Below are 8,896 nucleotides of genomic sequence, written 5' to 3'. Positions count from 1 at the left end.
CGATTTTGAATTCGCAGCTGTGTGAACCTAGCCTCCAGCTCACTTCATCTCTGCCTTCGCCTTTGTCAACATCACAGAGACTTTCTCCTGCGTTACTGTTAAAGACTTGCTTGGCTGACGTTTTTTCTGGCTACAGATCCTGCTTGCTGTTTACTACGTTTATCGCTGGCTCTCTGACATTGGCTTGGCTGACTACCCGATCCGGATACTGAACTCTGGCTATGTTTTGACTACGCTTACTCTGTTTACCTTTTTTATTTTTATTATTAAACAAGTCTGATTGAACTGTACTTCTGTCTCTGTCTGATTCATGGTTTCTGACAGGTGTAATCTGTGAGGAGGGGATTAGGTGATTCTATACACATTTATTAAAGCAGCGGTCCCCAAACTTATTGGCACCAGGGACTGCTTTTGGTGTAGCCCATTTCTTAAGGGGGGGTTTTCATGAAGTCTCACAACCTCCTTTTTTTATATCAGTGTCCACAGTCCCCCGTTATATCACAGTTCCCAAGGGGACTACACTGTAAAGGGGCACTATGATATAAAGGGGACTTGATATAAAAGGGACTGCAATCATTACAGTCCCCTTTTTATATCACAGTGTCCATAGCAATCACAGTTCCTCTTTGCAGTCATGGGCCTCCATTACAGTGACCCTTGCAATTTCAGCACCCACCCCCATCACAGTGACCCTTGCAATTTCAGCACCCACCCCCATCACAGTGACCCTTGCAATTTCAGCACCCACCCCCATCACAGTGCCCCTTGCAGTCACGGCCTCCCATAACAGTCCCCCTTGCTGCCATTGTCCTCCTATCAGAAAGGCAGGGGGAGCTGCAGATTGGGACGGAGGGTTGGAGCTGCCAAATTTATCATGTTAAGCAGGTGATTACCCACTTCTTAAAGTGAAGTTCCACCCAAAATATGAATTTTTTTTCTGTTCAAATTTTTATTGAAAAACAAAGCACAGAGTACAATAACAAATAGTCGTACAGTATCACATGAAAGAGTATGTAATAGCATACCTCTAAAGAGGCAAATATTGTCCCAGAGCAGAATTACGACATAACGTACATTTTTACATATACGGGGACATGGGTTGTCGAATACAACGCAGAAATATGGGAAGGACCTTAGAGTTATAAAGAGGGAGTATGAAGGTAGATCCCTACCAGGAGAAGGGGAGGGGGGAGAAGGGAAAGGGGAAGGGAATGGGGAAGGTCCTATAGCATCGGGTATATATCCTTTAGGGAGGTACTCCGCAGGTTGACTAGAGATACAACGTTGTATATAACTAGGCAAGGTTTAGGAGCAATGCCTATTGTTCTACATATATAACATTTCAAGAGAGAATACAGAGAAAAAGTAAAGAAAAAGAGTAAGAAAGAAAGAGCATGATAGACGAGAGGGAGGAAAGGGACCAAGAAGGTCAGTGTAGGGTGGGGAAAGGGTCGGCTGGGTCACGCGAGCCCCAAAGTACCATAATACAATATGGTTAGAACTGCTTCAAATTTTTAGAATGTCAGCACGGTCATATCAAATTCCGGGGGTAGAAAATGTTCCGCCCAGGGAGTCCAGGTCTTGTCATGTTGGACCATTCGGTCAAGAATCATAGCTTCTATTTTACTATGAATCATTGCCTGGGTTACCCTATTTTTAACTTCTGCAATGTGTATGGTTGGGGTCTTCCAAGCTCTTGCAATGGATTGTTTAGCAGCCGTGGTCAGTTGGAGTAGAAGTTTTACCTGGGCTTTAGTGTAGTCCGGTTGAATGTGATTTAAAAGGGCTAGGGATGGGTTAGGTAATATTGTATCATTCAATAGGGTTGAGGCCATCTGGAATATTACAGCCCAGAACCGCTGCACTATCGGACAGGACCACCAGATGTGCTCGTGCGTACCCCTCCCTCCACATCCACGGAAACAGACAGCTGGGTAGGAAGGCAAAAATTTGGAAATCCTAGCAGGGACCAAATACCACCTCATCAGAACCTTATAGTTGGTTTCAAGGGCCACAATATTTTGGGAAGAGGTTTTTGTACGGTTCCATATGGCAATCCAGTCCTCCTTGTCCAATGATATCTGAAGGTCTTTAGACCATTGTGCAGCGTACTGGGGAAGGTCAGAGGAAACAGTAGTGAAATGGGCATATAGACGGGAAATGATACCAGGGGCATGAGGATCTGACTGACAGATGTTTTCAAAACAGGACATACTGCCTAGAGAGGAACAGTCACCTATAATTGAGCGGGCGAAATGGGCTATTTGTAGGTAGTGAAAACATTCCCTAGGGGGGAACTTGGCCTGAGTCTGTAGATCTGAGAAGGATTTGAGAGATGTATCAGTAACAAGGTCGCTTATCCTATGTAGTCCTGCCTGGAGCCAGAGATGAAACGAGTTAGGCTCTACATAGGCAGGGTAAAAATGTGGATGACCAAAAAAGGATAATAGTGGAGCATGGGTGGACAGTAATCTAAAACGACTACGTAAACTGTCCCAGAGTGAATGGCGAGTAACCGGATTATAGAGTGGACTACGGGCCAGCGGGGGTAACCAGAGAAGATTGGAAATTAGAAGGGGATAAATGTCTATTGTTTCTAAGCTCACCCAAATGGGGGTTTCCGACGTAGAGTGGTATAGTGTAATTTGGGCAAGTTGTGCCGCTTGATAATAACGAGAAAAATTTGGGATACCCAGGCCTCCGCTAAGTTTATCTCGTAAGAGAATAGATCTAGAAACTCGGGGCCTAACAGGGCCCCAAATATATTTGAAGACTCTAGACTGAATGACCCGGTGGAAGTAAGAGGGGACCGGAATAGGGAGGACTCTATACAAATAAAGCAGCTTTGGAAGCAGGGACATCTTTACAGCAGCCACTCGACCTAACCAAGAAACACAGAGCGGTTTCCAAGAGTCTAGTAGTGAGGTTAGATGCGACAACATAGGTAGGTAGTTGGAACTGTAGAGGGAACATGGGTCAGAAGTCAACTTTATACCCAAATATGGAAGGGATTTGGTAGACCAAGCGAAAGGAAAGTATTCTTGTAGGTGGGTAACTTCAGAGGGGGGGAGAGACACATTGAGAGCCATAGATTTAGATTGATTCACCTCTAGACCGGAGACATTAGCGAATAGTTTGAGAATCCGTATGAGGTTTGGAAGTGAGATGCGGGGAGATGTGATGAATAAAAGGGCATCATCTGCAAACAGACAAATTTTGTGGGAGGTAGAGGCCACTTCTAATCCCCTGACATCAGGGCTAGATCTAATCAAGGCCGCCAAGGGTTCAATAGCTAAAGCGAATATTAAGGGGGATAGGGGGCATCCTTGTCTAGTACCCCTGCTTATCGGGAAGGTCTCTGAGCGGAAACCGGAATATTTAATATAGGCCTGGGGGTGATTATATAGGGAATTTACCCACTGTAAAAAGTGTGGTCCGAAGCCCCAACGGGTTAAAATATAATTCAGGTAGGGCCAGGAGACCGTGTCAAAGGCCTTCCTGATGTCAAGGGATAGCAGATGCATAGGGATTTTGCGCGTTCTAGCAAGATGTTGTAGAAGGACCACTCTTCTGATGTTATCACTGGCCTGTCTTCGTGGAATGAAACCGACCTGGTCTTTATGGATCAGTTTTCCAATCAGGGGGTTAAGGCGCAGGGCCATGATTTTTGCTAATAGCTTAATGTCAAGGTTTAGGAGTGAAATAGGTCGGAAGTTCGACCAAAGAGAGTTGTCTGCGTTGGGTTTAGGAATCATGGCTATGATGGCTGTCAATGTGTCCCGTCCGAAGGAGTGTTGTTGGAGTAAAGCATTGAAGGAGTTAGCAAGAAGAGGAGCAAGAGTACCGGCAAATTTTTTAAAGTAAGTGCCCGAAAGCCCATCAGGGCCAGGTCGTTTATGTGATTTAAGAGTTTTGATAGCGGCTAGCACCTCATCAACCGTGATGGGACTCTCTAGGCACTCACGATTTGAGTCTGATAAGGTGGGTAAAGGAAGATTTTGAAACAGGGCATCTGCAGTAGAGGGAGAGAAAGCGGATTGGGTATTATAAAGGTTCTGTAATCGCTTTCGGAACTCAGCTAAAACTTTTACAGGGTTACTAGTATAGGTATGCTTATCTATTCGTAGTCTAACCGGGACATAGTTCCGTTCCGGACGACGAAGGCGAAGGGCCAGAAAGGAATCTGGTTTGTTGGCCTTAGTATAGGCGGTGTGATTAGATCTGCGAATGGCTTTGTCAGCTGATTCAGCCAGAGCTAAATCAAGTTCTGTCCTGGCCTTTTCCATTTGAATTCTATGGGCTTCGGTCGAAGAGGATTGGAATTGGAGGGAACAGTGGTGGAAGACGGACTCTAGCTCAGCTAATCTAATTTTTTTGTCACGGTTCAGATGAGTGGAAACTGAGATGCATTTTCCCCTGATAACTGGCTTATGGGCTTCCCAAAGGAGGACAGGGGAGATATCGGGGATGGCATTATGTTTTAAGTAATCAGCTAAAGCAATTTGGATATCAAAACAATAGGATTGGTTAGTGAGGTGGGCTTCATTGATACACCATGTACGGTCTTTGGACAAAGGAATTAGGGAGGATACGGTGGTAAGTACTGCACAATGGTCGGACCAAGAGATAGGTTGGATTACAGATTGGAGCAATATGGGGGAGGAGGCAACCGAGATAAAAATATGGTCAATTCTAGAAAATGACTTGTGCGGATATGAGTAAAAGGTATAATTTTTTTTGATGGGATTACATTCACGCCAGGTGTCAAGTAAAGAGGCTTGTTGCAAGAGTTTCCGAAAGCGTAGAGAAGGGGAGTAATGATCAGGAGCATAGGGAGATTTGTCTAGATGTGGTTGTAGAACTGAGTTAGAGTCTCCACATAGGAACAGTGTCCCTCTACAGTGAGTCCGTACTACTTGTATTAGATGAGAGAAGAAGGGATTTGGGTTTGTGTTCGGGGCATAATAGGAAACCAGGGTGGTTTCAACATCCTGGAGAAGACCCACTAATATAATGTAGCGGCCTTCTGGGTCCTTGATTTCAGAATTTACAATAAAAGGGAGAGTGTGATGTAATGCAATCAAGACACCACGATGTTTCGTGGAGGCTGAGGCAGTATACACCTGAGGGTATCGTGAGCTAAAAAATTTGGGGGTGTTGTGAGCTGAAAAATGTGTTTCTTGGAGAGCCACTATACCTGCTTTTAAAGTAGCAAAAGTCTGGAAGGCCTTGACTCTCTTGTTAGGCGAGTTGAGACCTTTCACATTTAATGAGAGCACATTCAAGGGGGCCATTTGGGAGCAGTTGTAGGATAGCTTGATGAAATCACCAGGGCCACGCGACCCAGCCGGCCTGAGGAAAAGAGAAGAAAGAGAGGGAAAGAGAAACAAAAAAGGGGAGAGAAGAGAGTAAAAGTAATCATGTAGGGCAAATAAGTAGACATAGGGAAGGGGGAGAGCATAGCTCTATTGCCCGACTAAATAGTACACCAACACAGGGGCAAGCCAGCTGGCCCGTGGGTGGGTGAACCGTGGAAAGGGGGGAGCAGTGACGACTCTCCGCCACAAATGGGAGATGCATAGTATATTACACAAATCGGGTTATAACAGACAGTCTAGTCAATAAAAACTCTATGTGCAACATCACGTTTCTGCAGGTAGGACTAGAATTTCAGTGTAGATAACAACAAAACTAACAAGGCTGAATATAGCCGTTCAACTTGTATAGAAAATTTTAACAGGAAGCCCAAGTTGGGGAAATCCCTAGGAATGCAGTAAACAACATACGAAGCCAAAATCATGGGGAGGGGGGGGGAGTGTACTAGGGAAGGGAAGGGAAGGGAAGGGGAAGTGAAATGACTGGGTGGGATGGGGAAGGAAGAACAGAAAGGGAAGTTAGGGAATGGTAAGGAGGGATAAAAGGAGGGGGGGGAATAGAAAGGGAGGTTGGGTAAGGGGGGGAGAAAGGGAAGGAGAGTGGGGGGATGTGGGGCTTAGTGGAGGAGAGTAAAGAGGAAAGGGTCAGGGAGGGGGGGGGGGGGGGGGGGGGAGGGAGGGGGAGGAAAGAGGGCTTCTAAAGGGAGAGGGGGGTTAAAGTGCATATAGCAGCAGCAAAACAACAGCATCCCACCCTCAAAACTATAGATATCATCTGAGGATATCCATGTCATATGACAGACATGGGTCAATGTCAGCCCGCACCCAAAGTGGTATGGGCAGAGATCAACCCAGCTACATCCTAACTGTCAATCACTTTGGTAGTGTTGGAGAGCAGAGAGGAATAAGTCCTCTCAGACTGTCTGTGATATCATCTTAATATAAGAAACAAAATAAAAAAAAAAATAATAAAATTTAAACGAAAAGTAAACATTAGAAAAGCGTAGGACTGGACTTTAGCAACCTCCGGGGGTAACGGTGGAAAGTAACAATCCCCTCAGTGTGGAGGGATGGAGCCAAAGCAAGCATGCCCCGGGTGTCTCAGATGAGGTATCGTCTGTAGAGAAAGCGAGATGGAGCAAAAGTTCCATGTGATTCAATCACGTCCGCCGGGAAGGCCATCTGTGACACCAAAGGGGCATTGTAGAAATCTGCAAAAAGAAAAAGTTAGTTGAATAAACTCAGCGAGGTGAGTGTAGTTGTCGGCCAGGCAAACCGGATTTTGGAGTATGAGCCGGGGTTCCTTTCCGCACAGAGGACGGACCCGGGTAGGGTCTTTGTGGGGTGGATCCATATTGACGAGCAGCGTCGCGAGCTGGTGTACGGGGTAAGTTAGTCTCTGAGGATTGTGCAGGAGCAACCAGGTGAAGTGATTCCAAGAGACGTTGAAGGGATTCCGGAGTTGTACATGAGTGTTGTTGACCCAGGTATGAGAACTGCAAAGCAAAGGGAAAGCGCCAGGTGTATTTCAAGTGATTTTGCATTAGTACTTGTAGCTGTGGTTTCATGGCACGTCGTTTAGCGGTGGTAAGGGGAGCCAGGTCAGAAAACAGCTGGTAAGTATGGCCCTGAAATAGGAGGGTGTCTTTATTGCGGGCAGCAGCAAGCAGCTGTTCTTTAGTGCGGAAGAAGTGTAGTTTAACTATAATGTCCCGGGGGGGGGGACCGTCCTGTTGGCGTCGGGTAAGAGCCCTGTGGATTCGATCGAATTCCAGCCGTTCGATCGGTATAGAGGATGCTGAAAGTTCTTGGAATAAAGCCGTAGAAAAAGATTGCAGATCGTCAACGGTCTCAGGGATACCACGGATGCGTAGATTCGACCTGCGGGAGCGATTTTCCGCATCCTCTAAACGTGAGAGGAGTGTGGCATTTTCATCACCCAAGGCTGCCTGCTCCTGGGCCTGTTCTTGCAAGGTGAGTTCCAAATCGTCTACCCTGGTCTCCGGGTCAGATGTCCTCTGGCCTAGCTCCCTGATTTCACGGGATAGTCTGTTGGTAATTTGGTCTGATGTGGCTTTAAGGGCTTTTTGTAACATAGATTCCATGTGTTTAAGGAAGTCCGATTGAGACATACCTGGTGCCGGATGGGTAGGGGAACCGCTGGTGTAAGATTCCGCGCAGTCTTCATCCCCACTATCAGCCTGTGCAGATTCGTCCGGGGATGCGGCCTGTTGTCTGGCTAGGGCCTTCGCCGCCATTTTAGAGGAGGCGCGGGCCAGAGCTTCTTTAATGGGTTTCGGCTTCATTTTGCCGCGGTGACCGGTTAAAACCATCCCGGATGGGTCGGTGTCTATTCCGGAGGGGAGTGCTAAAAAAAACGGGGTTGCAAATCGGTCCAGAGCGCTTATGAAGTCCCGATGATGTGGCGGAGGGTGCGGAGCTCTAACGGGACACGTCCTCCATCGTGAGCCTCGCGCATGCGCCATTGACATATCGTTTGTAGCAAGCATTTCATTTTAAGACACAGCCCCAACCTGTCTCCTTAAATTAACACATATGTGTTAGTATCCAAAAAGTTTTAATGAAAAGATATTATCAAAAATCAGAATATTGAAATCATTTGTCTCTATAAAAATTTAATTTTATATGTGTGGATATTAATGTAGCCTTTTTGCTGTTAAACCATCTAACTTCTATTCTGGTCAAGGCTGATTATTTCCAATTTCATAAATGTCTAAACTTGAAACATTTAAATTATAACATGCTGAATATAGAAACACTGTTTGCTCTATGAGTAATGATGAATAGGAAATACTGATAAAATCAGACTGTGGACAGTCAAACTTTCATATTTAAAAGAAATATATACAATAAAATACAGTGATTACTAGTGATCTTCAAAGATTTGTTGTGCCCTTGCTTACTCCACTCTAGTGTTATTTAACTTAATTAATAATACTACAAATCAAACCAATACGTAAGAGTATAAAAATACTATTAACATTGTGCTCAAATCAATAAAATAACAGTGCAAATCAATTGTGCTTATTTCTGTTTTCTAAACAACTCAGTGCAAAAGTCTATGGGCCAGATCCACAGCCCCGAAGCGCAACGTAACTTAACAGATTTAAGTTACACTGCCGCAAATTTCCTAAGTTAGGTATCGATCCACAACACACTTACCTGGAAATTTGCGGCGGTGTAACTCAAATCCTGCTTGTGACGCAAATTTCCCGACGTGCTTTGCGTGACGTGACGTCATTTTTTGATCGGCGCGTAGCGTATTTCCGTATTCCCGTACGGCTTACGCAATCAACGTAAAATTTAAAAATTTGACGTGGGAAGGACGGCCATACTTTACACAGCAGTACGCCTGCTATGTAAAAGTAGGGCTGCTTTACAAAAGTGTAACTAAGCGACGGGAAACTAACGTAGCGGCGAAGTAGCGAACGCGAAAAAGCTTTGAGGATCGACGTAACTCCTCATTAGCATACCCGACGCGTAATTTCGACGATGAATGC

Source organism: Rana temporaria, chromosome 1 (assembly GCF_905171775.1).
Source record: "Rana temporaria chromosome 1, aRanTem1.1, whole genome shotgun sequence".
Taxonomy (NCBI): domain Eukaryota; kingdom Metazoa; phylum Chordata; class Amphibia; order Anura; family Ranidae; genus Rana; species Rana temporaria.
The sequence above is the reverse complement of the archived record's forward strand: the minus strand, read 5'-3'. Positions refer to the sequence as shown.